Raw genomic sequence first — 19203 nt, 5'->3', positions numbered from 1 at the left:
AGGATTACGGTCGATGATACTGACACTTTAATGTCTTGTTAGACTCCTCTATTTATAGCAAATGTTGTAGGGGGAATTTCATAGTGGGTTTTTCGCATCCCGCTGCACTCCACTCGCCCGCACTAGTGAGAGTGGTGCGGGGGGGGATGGCGAGGAACGGGGGTCGGGGACCTTTCCCTTAGCACAGCAGGATCCCATACGGGGTGCTGAGGGTCTGGTCTCCGCGCTGCCCTCGAATCCGAGCCACAGTTTACTCAGAATGACCTTCTTGGGTCATGAGGATAGTTAATTTTACTTCTTTATTTAGCCTACCAGACAGTCACTACTTATTCTGTTTTTTCCTCAAAGAATTATTTTATTTAATTGTATTAAACGTTACAAGATTTATTAGCATTCGGCTATGTGATTATTCTAGGTGCCATATCTATTTTTGAAAAGTATATAAGATGACTGTATTCCTATATGAAATATTTAATAAAAACTTATTGAAAGAGATAATGTAATGAAGAGTGAGAAACTTCCACAGCTCAAAGATGGCAGAAGAAACAATGCACTGCTTATGCTGCCCACCACACCCACCAATATGCAGGAAGAATGTCAAAGATGGTTTTATTTACAGCGAATGATAGTAATAGAAAAAAAAAAATGTATTCAAATGATTTGCTGTAATGAATATAATAATAATCAATGAGGGAGTCAGATACATCTACAGACCAATAGAAAACTCATTTTAATACATGAAAAACATCCACCTCCCACTAGGTAGAACTTTGCGGTGCGGTCATTAGCGTAGGCCGCGCCAAGATAATTGCCTATTGCAGAAGACTTCACAGCGGCCCTAGATAGACGGCTGCTCAGCATTCTGACAGATAACTTGTAACAGGCAGATGTAATTGCGTGGTGAGCGTTTACAGGACAAGGAACGTACATTAAATTGCTGTTTCCTTCAATGGGCTCCCAGGAATAAGCCAAGAGATAAGACACTAATTGGGTTTTTACTCTCGCTGCAAGCTCACACACTCCCCGGTAATCTCTGCCAGCTTTGCCATATTACTGGAAACAGCTGGCACGGAGCGCCCTGTGGCAAATATGCGGGATGTGACTGTGATAATACCTACAAAGGATACAGCCAGAGTAACTGAGATCTCCAGGGTCCCGGGTAACAAAGACCCTTCATACAAACAACCCTGATGGTCCCCTCCATCCTCCCGGTTATTTTAAAAGGGAAGTTAGAGGAAATCTCTCAAAGTGAAGGGACCTCCCCTCTTCAGCTGGCCATAGATGGATAGAATTTTAAATTAAAATTCTTCTGAGAATTTTCATATGAATGTTCCAGAATATTCCAAAGACTAATGATTCCAAAACATATTATTTTCCCAATAGTTTGAAATTCCACCCATCTAAAGCCAACTTTAGGAAGTTGTCCCCAGAACATGCATTCCTATTGGAAGAATTCTACTCCGCTCTTTTTCTTATGGGCATAACCCTAAAATTTGGGATTTCCACTTTTCATTTTAGTAATGATGTTCTCCATTACAAATAAAGGAATGAATTTCCCCTACAGGAACACATACGGCAATAAAAAAAATTCACAGAGCTTCTAAACCTTCCACCCTTTATCCAAAACTTGAAGAGAAAAAAAAAAACGTTTGGGGTTATACGGTACACACACTTTAACTTGAAAATCAGCATATATTTATCCGGCCATAGACTGTCCAATAACCACAATTCCCAGAATCACTGGTGGTGCAATGATATCAAAGGAAGATCTGCTTACATATCCCTGATCCATCATTCTGACATACATTTCAAACACATCTGTATGAGAAATGCCATTATAAAAATATGAAACAGCAAGCAAAATCAAATTACCTATATCTATACCTCTCTCTCTATATATATATATATATATATATATCTATATATATATAAGATAGAGAGAAAAGATTAGCCATAACATTATGAACACCCATGGACAAAATCTATAGAAAATAGAGATTAAATTGAGTGGAATGCCAAAACATTTTTTTCTTTTGATAGGAACAGATGGAAAGTGCCCGTTTTTTATGACCAAGTCCCTGTTGCTTCACTTCTAACACTAATTATCACTGTCAGAACACCAACCTAGAGCAAATCTTATGCTTTCACTTCCAAGCCTTGGTTCAATCTTTATACACTGGGCCAGATTCATGAAGACCTACGACGGGTGTCCGAATCCCCGCCGTTGTATATTTAAGCGTATTCTCAAACTGAGATACGCTTAAATGTTGCAAAGATACGACGGGCGTAAGTCTCCTACGCCGTCGTATCTTAGCTGCATATTTACGCTGGCCGCTAGGGGCGTGTACGCCGATTTCCGCCTAGAATATGTAAATTAGCTAGATACGCCTATTCACGAACGTACGCCCGGCCGTCGCAGTAAAGATACGCTGTTTACATAAGGCGTTTTTAGGCGTAAAGATAAACCACCAAAATGTTAAGTATGGACGTCGGAACCGCGTTGAATTTTTCACGTTTTACGTCGTTTGCGTAAGTCGTCCGTGAGTGGGGCTGGGCGTAAGTTACGTTCACGTCCAAACCAATGAGTCTTTGCGGCGTAATTTGGAGCATGCGCACTGGGATACGTCCACGGACGGCGCATGCGCCGTTCGATAGAAACATCAAATACGTGGGGTCACGAGTATCATCTCTGTGAATCTAGCCCTATATTTTCAAAAGTATTGAGAAGCCCGCCTTTATATGCTCATGAACTTTAATGGCACCCCAGTCTTAGTCTGTAGGGTTTGCTTCAACTCTTCTGGGAAGGCTGTCTACATGGTTTAGGAGTGTGTCTATGGGAATGTTTGACCATTCTTCCAAAAGCACATTTGTGAGGTCAGGCACTGATGTTGGACGAGAGGGCCTGAGACTAATGCCGCGTACACACCATCACTTTATGTGATGAAAAAAAACGACACTTTCTGTGAAGTAAAAAATGATGTTTTTGAAACTTCAATTTTCAAAGACGAAGTTGCCTACACACCATCGTTTTCTCACAATGATCTTGCAAAGTGAGGTTACGTTCCACCACGTTTTACCATTGAAGCTTGCTTCATAAGTAGCTTCTGGGCACGCGTGGATGAAAAAACGTCTTAGAAAACGACTTTTTTTGCTACACACGGTCAATTTCTGTGAAGTAAAAAGTGCACTTTTGAAAAACGACACATAAAATTGAAGCATGCTTCAATTTTTTTTGGTCTTTTACAAGACATAAAACGACGTTTTCCCCCACACACAGTCAATTAAAGTGACGTTTTTAAAAACGTCATTTTTTTTCATCACATAAAGTGATGGTGTGTACGTGGCATTACAGTCTCCACGCTAATTCATCCCAAAAGTGTTCTATCGGGTTGAGGCCAGGCCAGTCAATTTCCTCCACCCCAAATGCACTCATCCATGTCTTTATGGACCTTGCTTTGTGCACTGGAGCTCTTCCCAGAAGAGTTTAAGCTGTTATAGCTGCAAAGGGTGGGCCAACTCAATATTGAACCCTACGGACTAAGACGCCATTAAAGTTCATGAAAAGATAGGTGTCCCAATACTTTTGACAATATAGTGCATCATTGCACCTCAGACTTTGAGCAGAGGTAGTCTGTCAACAGTAAGTGGTTTAAAACATGCATGGGACAAACATAGACCTATACTCAAACAACAAAAGTTAAATAAAATAAAATGGGCAGACTCGATGGACCCTTTGGTCTTTCTCCTGCCGTCACTTTTCTATGTTTTTACTACTGCATGCACATTTCGGTGCACACGTCACAGTATAGCAGTCCCTTAATTTGAATATGCTGCTGTACCTGCAAGAAACGCAGGTAAAGAAGTTTAGGGACCTTTTTTAAAAATGCTTTACATAGAACTGCATGGTGCCATGCGGTTTCATGCATACAAGAACGTGCCCCATTTTCCATGGTGCCATTAATAATAACACCTCTATATGTCTGCTACAGAGCAGTGCGTTTTGCCTGCAGGCCGGGAATGCACATGATTATGCATGCATTCCCAACCCGCACATGTGTGAACCTAGGCTTAGGGCTCATACAGACGGGCGATTGAGCCTGTCCTCTGTGCAAAGCCACTGGTAGATGTGTGTGCATCCACCTCAGAAGAGAGTGCAGGCAGCCCATAGAAGTGGATTCACATGCAATGGCTGCGTGACACAATCGCATGTAGTCTAACATACAGTTGGGAGCAGATGCAGGAATTTGGATGGAGAGCCTCTGCATCTGAATCCATGCACCACGCCTACCCGCATGTCAAACTTGTGCATGCTATCTTGTCCATGCATCCGCTGCATGCGCATCCACGTCTACGGACTGCCTGCACACTGTTCTAAAGGTGGATTCGCACACATATGTCAGCGGCTCTGCAGGTAAGATGGAGTTAATCGGCCGTCTGAATGAGCCTTTAAAGAAAAAAACCATGGAGTCATATATTAAAGTGAGGCTATTTAATATGAATACAAGTCTTTCCACAGTAATTCCATGTCTGCACTGACCACACAAGAATGAGGGGAAACCTCCCCAGCACACAAACAGCAATAAAAACTGACAGGGGATCTAACTCTTCCCCACTCTGTAAGAATTTTTTTAGCCAGACTTGAACTATAAAAAATAGCTTTATTTGGCAAATCCAAGTCAAGATAACCCACTTTCTAATTTTACACTCTATCCAGAATTCACTTTTACTGAAAATCTTATTTTCTATGAATCGTGGTGTATTCAAGCCATAATAAAAACTGACATATTAATCATGCACCTTGATGAGAGCGTCCCTTAAAGGATTGCCGAAGGGTCCATACGCTTTTATGTTTTCAGCACTGCAATAAAGAAGCCCACACTCCAATGCCTGGTGGGGGCCCCCGAACAAACCAGGCTTGGGGGGGTTAACTGCACAATTCAAGGCCCTCTGTTGCTTCTTTAATGAGCCCGGCTGTACAGGGGATGCCAATCTGCGAAAGCCTCCAAACAGGCCTAAAGGCTGCTAATCCTCTAATAGCACACAGCCACATAATGGGACACGAGCTTGCAGGACAAGGTAGCCCTGATGACCAGCCGCATGCCGACAGCGCTTAAACGCCCCCTGAAAGACGGGGGCAGGAATTAAGATGTTGTCCTAAGCAGTGCTGATGTGCCAAGTCAGTCCGTGCTCTAGGCCTCTACTCGCTGATCACCACCCCCTCCTCGTCTCTCTACACCCCGAAGTCAGGCTCAGAAACTTCACACAGATGACCGAATTTATCCAGCCTAAAAGCGCCAGATAAAAAGCTGAGGTGTTCAGCCATGACGGAAACATTAAAAGAGGAATCTATCCTAGGAAAAAAAGGGTGCAAAAATATTTATAAGATTAAAAGTTGAAAGCAGCATTTTAACGGCGCTTACAGTCTGGTTACACAGTGTCTCTGCAATGGTGCAAAGGAGATTAATCAAATATTTTGGCAGAACTTCAAAGTTAACTTTCAGCAGCTAACCAGCAGGAAGGTGGGGGCGACATGAGTGGCCCCAATAGTCGCAGGAAATGTACCACCTGCAAGCAATCGGATGCTTCTTTTTACACCATAAAACAACAGAAGTGAGAGGATGAAAACATGGCAGCGGCTATTGCCAATTCGTTGTGGAACTGTTATCCTCATCCTTTCTAAACTCAAAGGCTTGGAATAACAGTGTGCCCACCCAGTACACAAATAGCTAGATTCAGGTAGGCAGGCGTATCGTTGCGGCGGTGTAGTGTATCGTGTTTACACTACGCCGCCGTAAGTTAGCGAGGCAAGTACATGATTCACAAAGTACTTGCCTGCTAAGTTACGGCGGCGTAGCGTAAATCTGGCGGGCGTAATGGCGCCTAATTCAAATTTAGCTGAGGGGGCATGTTTTATGGTAATGGGGGGTGACCTTACGTGATTGACGCATTGCATGCGCCGTCCGTGTACATATCCCAGTGTGCATTGTGGCAAAGTACGCCGCACGGTCCTATTGGTTTCGACGTGGATGTAAATGACGTAAATCCCTATTCACGGACGACTTACGCAAACGACGTAAAATTTTCGAAATTCGACGCGGGAACGACGACCATACTTAACATTACTATTCCAGCTATTTGATGGAATAACTTTAGGCCTGATAATGCGTTACGTAAACGGCGTATCTGTACTGCGTCGGCCGGGCGTACGTTCGTGAATAGGCGTATCTAGTGATTTACATATTTTAAGCCGACCGCAATGGAAGCGCCACCTAGCGGTCAGCCTAAAAATTACACTTTAGGATACGACGGTGTAAGACACTTACGCCGCTCGTATCTAAACCTAATTTAAGCGTATCTGTTTTCCAGAATGCGCTTAAATTAGCGACGGCGCAAATTCAGACTTAGGCCGGCGTATCTACTGATACACCGGCCTATGTCTTTCTGAATCCTTCTAAAAATATATACAAGCTTTATTTTCTTGGCCAGTGGCTGTAGTAGTAGTGAAACTGGCCACCATGAAATCCTAAACCTTAGAAAACTCATAGGCAATAGTGGCTGCCATAGTCTTTTCCCGAGCACATCAATTAAAAGTGACCCCTTGCAGGGCAAAGCAACAAGATCAGTTCAAGGCAAGGGCCAGACCCCAATCGTGAAGAGAAGACAGTGCAAGTTTGAAGTCAGAGCTTATAAAAAGGCTGACTGCACTCTGCCCAAGTCACATGCTCTCGCACCAAGACAACGGGGCAATAAAGTGCTTTCTTTGTACTGCATAGCAACTGCCTCTGATATTCAAGTAGTGACTAGCTCCCACAGGTATTAGCTCTGGCCCTCCCCTTTCGCACGTGAAAAAAAGAGTCTTTATTACTTTTCTAGCCATCAAAATGGCAAGCCATTACAATGGAACAAAATTTGGCGTATCACCACGTCACGGAATTCAAGAATCCACATAGAATTGCCAATCACCTGAGAACACGGAGGAGTAGTGAAAGGAAAGAATAGGCCATTTCAAAACATTTCTCTAACCACATAAACATCAATATTCGTTTTATTAGTATAAGTATAACTAAAGGGAAAACCTTTGGATAGAGTGAAAATGAGTTAGAACACCTTGTCAGGTTTGTATTGCTGTCTGTGTCCCCCCATTAGGGAGATTCACCCTCTCTGTCTTATAATATCACAGTTAAAGAAAGTGGGGGAAAAAAATCTAAAATGATGGGTGTCAGCCAGGTTAGGAATAGAGGGGAATCTTCCAATGGGATGCACTCACTTTGGAGGAATTTCCTCTCACTTCCTGTTTTGGCTATAGGACAGGAAACTGCCAGGGGTTAAAACCCTCCCTTACTCTGTAAAGGCTATCTAAAGGCTAAAGAAGTTGGACTTTATAGGCACACGGGTAGATCGTGTAAGAAAGTTTATAAAAACACTTATACATATACAATTATGTGTATCAATGTTGGTAAACGGCCCACATAAAGGTTATCATAACACTTCCAACAATACAAGGTTATATTTAGGAGCTCCAATGAATACAATGGTGGGTAATACAAATATGGAGTGGATAAACCATAATGTGGGTCCAGTTGTAGAAAGAAATCGCTCTACATGTTGCGCGTATGGATACGCTTCTTCAGGAGCCTAACCAAAATCGAAAAAAATAATTTTGCCTTTAGTTCCAAGTTATTTTTCTTGGTAAAAGGATGATGAGGTAATATTCTGAAGCCATTTTGGGAGAGATTAGCGGAGTTCCTCTTTAATAAGCCGTTTCTGAAATCCCGGCTTTATAGAGATCAGAAATGTAGGTCATTGCCTTTAAGAAGTTCATTCTGCCTGGGAATAAACAGCTCCGTCCTCACACTGGAGATCGGAATGTTTCCACAGATAAAATCCAATTTTGCAGCTTTGTAGAGCGGGAGGCGCTGCACACATCCTGCTCGGCCGGGGACACCAGCCTTATTTGTTTACTTCCAAGTGTGTTGGCTCTCACGCAAACAGCAGCCGATCCGTCCGGCAACGTCACGGTCACTTTCTAAAGCTGCGGCTTGTCGGCTGCCAGTGGCCGTTCCTCCGTCCCAGTCTGCTGCTTCCAGCACGGCTATTTTCAGGACGTCGGTGTCGAAAGGTGGCTGTTCCTTCCCTCTGGGGCACCGTCACTGCTGTAAGAACATCCTGCTTATAAAAAGACTGCCGGCGCACCGCTTCCTACTAAAACAGCCTCACCCCAGAAAGACGCTTTTCAAATCCACGTGGATTCGGATGAGAAGAAGTGGAAAGAAACCCACCAGAGTTGGCCAGACATTGTTCAGTAATAAATATGGAACATGAACAGCTACAGTATCTCTCCGTGTCAGCTTTGTACTGTTTGGAGGGCCATAGATCAGATACAATGTTACTGCAGGCAATGTGCTCCATCTGTTATGTCTGAGCAGCAAAGTAGCTATCGCACACAGGCCAGGAGGGGCCAGTCTGTCAATAGGTAGATCTACTAAACATGGGCATGCGCAGGGGGTGTGCCAACTGTCTTGATCCTTCCTCTGCAGAACTGTCCTCTCCCTCCCTCCGGCTGCACTGCAGAGGGATCAATTCTAGTATCTTTGCCCCCTTCCCCTTGTTGTCTGCGTAACTAAAAATCATAGCAAAATGTTGTATGGGCCCCCCCCCCACAGCTGCCCTAGTGTCAATGCAGAGTTGCCTGTGCCCCATACAGCGTTGCCTGTGCCGAAGGAAGAGGCAAGCTGGCCGGATCAGCAGAGAGCGGGATTGCCCGCTGTAATAGCTTTCATTTGGATTTCCAGTCTTCCCGGGGCTCATCGTCACATAGCCCCACCTCTTGGCCCAACTCCTTTGATGACATCACATGTCCCGCATTGGACCGGCGTTCTGTCTATCAAAGGCGCAGGGCCAAGAGTTGGAGCTATGTGACGTGAGCCCCGGGAACACTGGAAGTTCTAATGAAAGCTATTACAGAGGGCAATTCCGATCTCTGCCGATACGGACAGCTCGCCTCTTTCTTTCCTCTCTCTTTCCCTGGCTGGGAGACCATGCTGGCAGTGTTCTCATCCTCACCGGCCCCCCCCCCCTTTATCCTCACTCGGCTGTGGGCCCAATAGCACCCGCGTGGGTCGCTATGGCGGTAGTTCCGCCACTGCGCCTGTGCCACCCTCCCCTTCATCATTCCGGTTTTCTTCCTCTCTTAACAGCAGCTGCTGTGGGCACACAGGGGGACATTTCAGTATGGAGAGTGGGGAAAGGGGCCAGTAGATATGATCTTTTCAGAATGAACACAGTGAGGGATTGGCACTGATAGCTCCTCTGTCCACTCATCGCTGACGCATAGTAAACTATGTGTACAATGTCTCAGTTTGTGAATGAAGAGGAAGCCTGTGAGCGCTTCCTATTCATTCATCTGAGCAGCTGAGGCTGCATGAAAGGGGACTGACTGATAAATTCATGTCCTCTGTCCATTTCTCAGTTTAGACCACTTATATTTCACACCAAAAAATGGAAATAAAAAAAAAGAAATATCTAAAAAATAAATAAATACAATCTAAAAAGTAAATAAAACAGATGTGCCAACAGGACCCAAAGGCCAGGTAGAGACCATGGCCACATATATACATGTGCCATAATGGTGGCACACAAGGGAGGGAGGAGCAACCAAGGGAGGTGGGCCAAAGTTCCACTTTAAGTTTTACATCCAGTCAGTAGAAGGTGAGCTCCAACCCCACAGCCAGTACATGTAAAGGAGAAGTGGGCCACACAAAGCCCCTAATTTCTTAAAGCAATATTAAAGCAGAAGTTCAGCGATAACCTAACTCTAAATCTACTTGCACCCGCATTCTAAAACGAATCTATCTAACCTTCTAAAGAAGAAATCACTGTACTTACCGGTTCTGAAGCCTCTCTGGTCCGGTCCCATGCTTAGCTGTCATAGATGGCTTCACTGTGTAGGAGAGGCAGCCGACAACGGAAGCCCCATATTAACTCTATGGGTGATGTCACTTCCCAGCCGCTGTCAGTTCTCTCTTGCACACAGCATCCACCGCTGGAGACCGGACAGGATCGGCTTCAGGAAAAGGTATGTATAGCAATTTCCTCTTTACAGGGTTAGATAGATTTGTTTTAGAATGTGGCTGCGAGTAGATTTAGAGTTCGTTAGGTTATTGCTGAACTTCCACTTTAAAACTTTTAAAGCACTTTCAGCAGCTGATTTAATCACTTACTGAGTTTGCAGTTTCTTTATCTTTTAATCCTTTCTAATGCTCCAGTTTAAGCTATTGCCATGATCACTGCCTCAGGTTTTCTGCTTCAGTGGCTCCTTTCTTTGGCAGCATTCTGTGTAGCCACCATGGCATGCAGAGTCTACAGCTGTCACCTTATACTGTGTTCATCAATAGAAACACATAGCCCTATAATCTAGGATGGTAGAGCATTTCCCTGCTCCTCCCTCCTCCTGCCTTGTCCAATGACAGACTGAACCCCTGTTTTTAACACATACTGTAGACAGGTTAATTGGTTTTCTGCAAGTTGGTCGGTAAGTAGGCTTGGTTTTTCCCTGGGCATTCCCCAGGTTTTTGTTGTTATCTGCTTTAGCCTTCCAATGCTACTTACTGGTATGGCCAGCTATAGACGGGGGCAGTGGACATGTTTATGCTTCACCTGTGGTGTTTATATTGGTCCATCAGTGCACCAACACCTTTGCAGCCATTGTGCTATATGCTGGGTGCTTGGTGTGCTCTTGTACCTTTAAAGGAGGGGTGGCTTCCCTTCAGTTCACCTGCCCCTGTCTATCCATTAAAATGCATGTGCCTCCACTGTGGGGACGCTCATTGTTTAGTGTTAGGACCACAGATATTACAGGGTGCCTTGGCGCGGCTCTGTGGCTCACGCATGCGTTTGCAAATGCGTGCAGACTGAACCCCTGTTTTTAACACATACTGTAGACAGGTTAATTGGTTTTCTGCAAGTTGGTCGGTAAGTAGGCTTGGTTTTTCCCTGGGCATTCCCCAGGTTTTTGTTGTCAATGGTAACTCTTTCCTGTGAAGACTGGAAGTTCAGGTAAGGAGAAATGAGAGAGCAGTAGCCAGTAGCATTGAACGTAAGTAGGCTGGGGTGAGAATTTTACCAAAAAACGTTCACTAGGGAATGTTTATTATTTTGTTTTTGTTTTCAATGTGTTGAGCTAAAACACACAGAGGGCCATATTCTTAGAGATCTCCGGCGGCGTAACGTATGTCCTTTACGTTACTCCGCCGCAAGTTTAACTGGCAAGTGCCCGATTCCCAAACCACTTACCTGTAAACTTGCGGCGGAGTAGCGTAAAGTCCACCCGCGCAAGCACTCCTAATTCAAATGATCCTGGTAGGGAGCGTGGATCATTTAAAATTAGGCGCGCTTCCCGCGCCGATCGTAAGGCGCATGTTCCGTCGGGTAAATTACCCGACGTGCATTGCGCTAAATGACGTCTCACGGACATCATTTGTTTTGACGGTAACGTAAATGGCGTCCATTGCCATTCACGGACGACTTACGCAAACGACGTTAAATTTTCAAATTTCGACGCGGGAACGAAGGCCATACTTAACATTGAGTACGCCACCTAGGGGGCATGTTTATCTTTACGCCGTGTATCGCTTACGGAAACGACGTAAAATCACTACGACGGGCAAGCGTACGTTAGAGAATCGGCGTGACTAGTCATTTGTATATTCTACGCTGACCGCAAAGGAAACGCCACCTAGCGGTCAGCGTAGATATTGCAGCCTAAGATACAACGGCGCAGGCCGTCGTATCTTAGGCATATTTAAGTGTATCTCAGTTTGAGAATACACTTAAACATAGGACGGCCTTAGAATCGGACTTACGTCGGCGTATCTGCTGATACGCCGGCGTAAATTCTTTGAGAATATGGCCCAGAGGGTTTAATTCCACTTCAATTATTTACTGCCCGTTTTTGTCAGATGCAATGTACACTATCGCATACACTATGCAATTTTCAGTTAGTTGCAAACTGCCTAGTGTCCTATGACCATCCGATCACACCAATTCCCTGTGTAGAATGTGTTCTATTTTTGCACACCACACACCAATGCACACAATAACATGCTTTGTGGTGTGAATGAGCCCTAAGGCTGATATATAAACAGACTTCTCATTGGATGCAAAAGATAATTCAAGAGCCTGCATGGCGATACACAAATAGGAAAGACAATATATTATTACCTGCACAGTTAATGGAAATGTATGGTCACAGCATACACTTCATTTTATGACAATAGCGTTGTAAAAGCAATACAAATGGTTATATTTGACAATCCAATATAAGCCTACTTGAAAAATCTATCATGTTGTGAGTTCTGCCGGTCTGCTGCCCATCTCTTTGCACAACTTCCTGTAGTCCCTGAATGCTTTAAAGGCGTCTCAACTGTTTTCATTTAACATTTCTATGGACTACATATTCCATGGTACATTACTGTCTGAAAGCAGAAATTCCTGTACTGACTCCGCCTCCTGAAGCTCCTCCCCTCAGCACCTCTGTAGTTCAGAAGGCAGGCTTTGAAATGTATGACACGGCAGTGCCTACTCATAGGTAATGAGTGCATCAAAAAATTCAAGGACGTAAGGCTCCATACACGCTGGACGTTAAAATAATGTTATAAAAACGCCAGTAGCTTTGCAGTCTTTCAATGTTTGCATTTTTTCGCATTTAAAAACATCTATATTAAAAAAATATGTTTATTTTTTATTTTTCAATGAATCAAAAACTTTAAAAACCGATTGTGAACCACGTTTGAGTGTTTACCGACGTGGGAAACAGATGACAGAAGAAAACCTGACAAGGGTTCTAACTTTCCCTTATATCATCAGGATGTGTAGTCAGAAAACAAATCCTCGGGCAGCTAAACATTCCCCATATATGTATTTAATCTGTGCATCTCAAGTTTTGGTGTTCAGCTTTAAGGCACATTTCATGTGTGTGTGTGTGTGTTTCCTTTTCCACCACGTGCCCCCATCATGGGGTAGTTGTGAGTCCACGCCTGCTCCGCCCTCAGGGAAAATATGTCACAAAGCTGCATTCCTACATGAGCCGCACAACAGGAGCCAACAGAATATACAAGGCCAGGCCTCATGTATCCATTGATTCTACACCCAATACAAGCGACCCCCTCCACCATCACTGTGACAACTCCAGCCAGAGGTCCCAGCAGGCGAGGGGGGAGGGGGGGTGGAGGAAATGTGACTAGGTGAACTGTCAGAAGAGAGCAGGAGGGAGGAGTGAAGAGGCGCAGAAAGCAGACGGGTGGACAGATGTGTGAAGGGGGTGTGAAACATCATCACAACTGACAGTGCCAGGAAAAGATTGGGAAGAAATGAAACAGGAAAATAAGGAATTTGTTTAAATGTGTAACACCAAAACATTCCCAGATAAATTAGCAAGAAAAACAAAAGAATGAAAAGAAATAACAGATGACTTGCAGTTTTGGTAATGCGTACATTTCAATGTCCTGAGCAGAAGTCCCATGTAGTGTCACCGACATACAATATACGCCTGAAGGTTTCTGTTCATAGCTGAAACATTTAATGACCTACCAAGCTTGGTAACCCCCAACCAACCTCCGTTTTAATTAATGGTCATTTTATCGATCGTATCTCTGTTTTCCACAATGTAATCTCATAATCCAACTGATAACACAATTGTATTCATGAAGAAAGTTTCTCAGTGTTGTCGGTCAATGCAACACAACTTGTAGTTTTCTACTCTGGCCGTTCGACTCAGTTTGATCAAATCCAGTCTAAATCGTGTCTAAATCATTTAGAAGGGTATTTATGGCTATTCGATTGTTTGAAAAATTAAGCGTGTATGGCCACCATAAGACTGATAACAAAGCGCATGTACACCCCTGAACTGATGAACCCTTCCCCTGCAATTCCAACCCCAACACTGGACTCAAGAGCCAACACACCAGCTCCCTTAACCAGCACCAAATACCAACCAGCCACTGTTGTCGTGGATTAATAATCCCCCTCCCCCGATTCTCTCTTCACCTAATGAGCCCACCTCTAGTTCTTACAACACCGACAAATGCCATCAACCACCCTCCAAGCCTAGGATCTCTTTTCTGATGTGTTCTGACACGGACAGGTGATGTTTTCTGACAGGTGATACTTCTCTTCTTATTCTCAATTCATTTCATTGTACTTTTCTTTTACCTTTAAAACAAATCAGCCATTCAATAGACACTTATAAAAATTGTTCAAAAAGTTGGAGCAAAGGAGGGGGCTTGGTGGAAAAAAATGACAAAATGCTTTGGGATAGTGAATGCTGATGAAAGGTTTCAAGCGATACACAACTGTCTGTGGATGGGACAAGTTAATGGAGAGGAGTGTGCTATAAGGATAGCGTAGGGGAGGGGGGGGGGGGACAAGAATCATACTGATGGAGGAAAGGAGGAGGAGGTGAAGAAAGGGATTGGTCATTGGTGACAATCTGAAAGAGTGCAATGACAGTTAAGGTAAGTCCTTGAGTTGCTAGATGTAGAGGGTAAGGATGTGAATGGTGAGGTTTAAAGTGGTGATGGTTTGCTGGGGGAAGGGAATGATGAGGCTGGATGGAGGAGGCAATGGAAGGGTTGGGGCTTGCATTAACAAGTGTTTCTTCCTGTCAGACAGGTTTTGCATTTCCATACAAGTCTATGAGAATAGAAAACCGGCTTGAAGAAGGTCAAATGCAGGTCAAAAGGAAGTCTACTGAAGGTCAAATTCACCTGTTCGTGAATTCTGAATGATATTTTAACATCACAAACTGTGTCATTATAGCCCAGAGCCTGTTGACATGGGCCTTTAATGTAATAGAGGGCTGTTAGTGCACCAAAAAAATAGATAAACCAATGGTAACTATTGATAGGGGGAGGGAGGGTTAAAATATGGTCAGTAGGCAATAAAACAAGGGATGAAGTGAAGAGGATTATGAAAGCAGGTAAAGAAAGGGTTAAGGTACTAGCGGTCCAGTAGAAGTTTATGGAAGGGTGATGGCAGTCTTCTAGTAAATGTGATGAAAGGGAGAGGCTTATGACAACCTGTTGATGGGGAGATGGAAGGATATGTTGGTCTGGTGGGGGAAGGGGAGAGTTGCACTTGGTTAGTTTGGGTGGAGCAGGGGACAGGAGTTAAGGCGCTGGTGGCCTGTCTGTGGGCATGAAATTTACACCAGCGGCAGTCTACTGATGGTGAAGATGAAGGCTTTGAAGTGATATTGGGTAGAGGTAACAAGAAGTGCAGGCAGTGAAGGTTGGGCAGAGGAGGCAAGAGAAGGGTTAAGGTGATGGCGGACTAGCGGAGGTGGGGGGTTGTCAGTCTCTGTGTGTGTGACGACACTCAGCACACCCCGGTGTAACATTTTCCAGATGTGGAGACAGAAGCAGGCTTGTTCCCTGCACGCTGGAAGCTGAGATCGCCCGAAGATAATTGGGAATTCCTGAAAACGAGCCAAAGTCTGCCTATAGACCCCTAGAAGACACAGGCTGCTGGGGGGGGACCACAGGGCGGAACCAGCCCCTGGAGAACAGAATGCAGCTAGGACACCTCTATATGCCAGTCTTTTTATACCTTGGAGGTGGATCCTGAAATAACCAGGGGAACTAAAAGACACAGCATGTCCTGTTAACTAGAAGAGGGCAAAAGAGCATTACTCTGGCTGTGAGGATTAACAAGAGGCGGTATCATCCCCTCCTGAACAAACGCAAAGCTGCAATTTTCCTGACAGCTCAGCACGTTGGAACTTGTAGTCCTTCTACAACTCCTAACTAGCTCTTTGGGTCCCTCCACAACTGCCCATCTTCTTACGCCCCATTCACACCACTATTGCAGTAATGCACATGGATTGCTTTTGTTCTCTGCCATTTACTGTGAATGGCACCTCAAAACGCATGTTTACTGCAGAACAATGCATGGTAAATATGCATATGTCACTTGAAAAATGCCCCAATTAAAATAGTTTGCATTTCAGTGCATTTTCAATGCCTTGCCATTAACTTTACTAAAAAGCACAAAAAATGTAGTAAGCACAGTTGTTCAAAAATGCAACATAACAAATTGCACTGATGAAAAGAGCTTATAGATTGTAACGGTAGCTTTATTTATTGTGCCTTTAGGGTACATGAACATCAGATTCCTTGCATAAAATTCCTGCGTAAAAATGTGAAAAAATGTTGTATAATAAATGCACGTATACTTGCATTTGCATATGCGCACATAAAAATTCTTCTAGCTTTCCTTGGGGTGTGTCGATATGTGTATGTGCGTAAAATACTGTCCAGCAACACAGATTTTTCCTTTATTTCTTTTTTTACTGAATTATACGCAGCACAAGCTTACATATCCGAGTGTACAGGTGCATTGAAAACAGTGGATTGCATGTAGATAAATAAAAGCCTTAATATGTTCTGTGGTCCTACAGCACATAAAACGCAATGTGAGCGGGCTTTGAAAGATTCCACCTGTAAATTATTGTAATGTTGATAGCATATTGCAACCACTCGCACATTTCTCTATATCTTATAACTCCAGAAACCAGACAGAATTTGGCTGCTATGGACAGCGCCACTCTGAAATATCATGTAGATCTATTTCCTATTTGTTATGATGGATAGATGTTCAGATAATCAAGGCTTTTAACTGAAATACTACACAGAACCCTAGATAGGGTTGCCATCTGTCCCGGTCAGTCCGGATTTTGAATCATGTGTTCGGGTTTTAGTCTGCCTGAAACCCCGGACACATTATTCAGACTGGCCCGTGGCTCCCCAAGTAACCGAGATAGTTGCACACAAATCTGTTGCTGTCCGTGAACTGCAGGCTGTCTGGGGGCAAGTTTGGCACCACTGAAGGGTGGGGCGATAATGTCAGCAAGAGCACACCCACTGTTGGCCACATTACCGCTCTCCTTGGGGCATCAAATATGCCCCAGGTCTTTTATAATCCTATAGTCTTTACTGTAGAAAACAAAATTGCCCTGTGCTGCTAAAGTTTTTGGGTTTGGCTTAAAGAAAAGGTGGCAACCCTAATCCTAGACCAGTGATGGCGAACCTTGGTACCCCAGAGGTTTTGTAACTACATTTCCCATAATGCTGAACTACACTGCAGAGTGCAAAAGCATCATGGGAAGTATAGTTTTAAAACATCTGGGGTGCAAAGGTTCGCCATCACTGTCCTACAGGGGTGTCAAACTCAATTTCATCGTGGGCCGCATCAGCATTATGATTGCCCTCATAAGGGCCGGTTGTATCTGTAAGATTAGATATCCAGAGCATCCCCTCCCCATACTGTATATTAGATGTCAAGAGCCACCCCACCATCAGAAATTGAGTCCCCCACTCTCCCTTACATCACAGTGCACCCCCTTTCTTATGCTGCTGCTGGGAAGAAGATGGATGCTTTGCTTGAAAGTAAGGGTCTGGAGGAGGACCAGAGGAGGGCTGCAGGAGAGGTGAAAGAGCCACATGAAATGGCCTGGAGGGCCGGATTCAGCCCACGGGCCTTGTGTTTGATACCTGTGCCCTAGACCATCAGAGTATGGGGGAGAAGACGCTGCCAGGACTGGTCTAGCAGAGAAAAGGAGCAGAGGGTCGTGTCAGTAAATCTACTTTTCCATGTCTTGTAGACCTAAATAAGCAGCAAACCCCTGCAGTACGGGTGGCTGCCCCACTGCAACAGAGAATTGTAGTTTCCTGGAGTTTGGCTTTAAATCTGTTCTTGTATTATCTTCCCACAATTGCATGAATACCAGAAATAAACATGTTTGAGGGTGGTTCTGTTCCATGAGCCAATCAGAATACTGCTTTATAAACATTTGTAAATTCATCTTTTAGGTACTAAGAGCTGGAGGGGGAAGGGTTTCCATGTCTTAAAGCGGGAGTTCACCCATGTATTAAATTTTTTTTTTTCTCCCCTTAGATTCCTGCTCGTTTGGTCTAGGGGAATCGGCTATTTGTATTAAAATATGAGCAGTACTTACCCGTTTTCGAGCTGCATCTTCTTCCGTCGCTTCCGGGTATGGGTCTTCGGGAGCGGGCGTTCCTTTTTAAATGACAGTCTTCCGAGAGGCTTCCGACGGTCGCATCCATCGCGTCACTCGTAGCCGAAAGAAGCCGAACGACGGTGCGGCTCTATACTGCGCCTGCGCACCGACGTTCGGCTTCTTTCGGAAAATCGTGACGCGATGGATGCGACCGTCGGAAGCCTCTCGGAAGACTGTCAATCAAGAAGGAACGCCCATTCCCGCAGCCCATACCCGGAAGCGACGGAGAGGATGCATCTCGTAAACGGGTAAGTACTGCACATATTTTAAAACAAATAGCCGATTCCCCTAGAGAAAACGAGCAGGAATCTAAGGGGAAAAAGTGTTCTCTAAGGGTGAACCCCAGCTTTAAGGAAGACCTCCGCATTATGATAATGCTTATTGTGGAGAGGCAACTATGGAAGCTTCAGATGAATTTTGATGTCGCCCTGCTGGATATGCAGTTGTGTGTATAACAAAGAGTAACAAGCATGAGCTCTGCGGTCCTGCCACACAGGAACAAAGTGCAATGTTCTGCTTGTGTGACAGGACCGCACCGCACACAAATGAAAGACATACAAGCACAGGAAATGCTCTGCTAACTTTACACAAACTGTTTTTTAATTGTTATGTGTCCTGCCAGCAGATTCATCAAACAGCTAAGGGCAGGTTAGACTTTAAACGTTGCTTTTCCAGCAGTCAGACGTAGTTCAGAGCCCTGCTATGTGTTAACCAATGAACAGCCTCGTGACGCAAGGAAACAAAGAAAATAAATAATCATTTGCACAGAACATTTGCACAATAAAATCCAATCTTGACTTTGCCAAATATAGAAATTCAAATCCAAACATAATTAATATTAAAAACTAATCCAACCACCTGTCTGTATGTACTCGAGAACCACAACAAATCAAGGCGGACCACATGCAAATCTCCAGCATTACTGAGAGCAGCACAATAAAGAGGACCTGTCTTCTTGAATTCCACATTAGAATAATCGGAGTTTGCTGCACTGCTTAACTACGGAACTTCGTAAACTGAAGTTTGGTACCTATGAGTTACTTTCACTGACCACATCCTTGTTATCCTCCCACTGTCTCTGCAAAGAAGCTGCAATCTGTGCATTTCAGGCAAGCCAAGGATCCACCAGG

General features: G+C 44.2%; 1 protein-coding gene across 2 annotated transcripts in view; it reads right to left on the bottom strand.

Moving 5' to 3' along the window:
* Positions 1–19203, bottom strand: part of RXRA (retinoid X receptor alpha) — a 268926-nt gene that overhangs the window by 155925 nt on the left and 93798 nt on the right. The gene's annotated exons all lie outside the window — the stretch shown is intronic.

This window comes from Rana temporaria, chromosome 9 (assembly GCF_905171775.1).
Source record: "Rana temporaria chromosome 9, aRanTem1.1, whole genome shotgun sequence".
Taxonomy (NCBI): Eukaryota; Metazoa; Chordata; class Amphibia; order Anura; family Ranidae; genus Rana; species Rana temporaria.
This window is presented reverse-complemented; position numbering and strand designations above follow the sequence as displayed.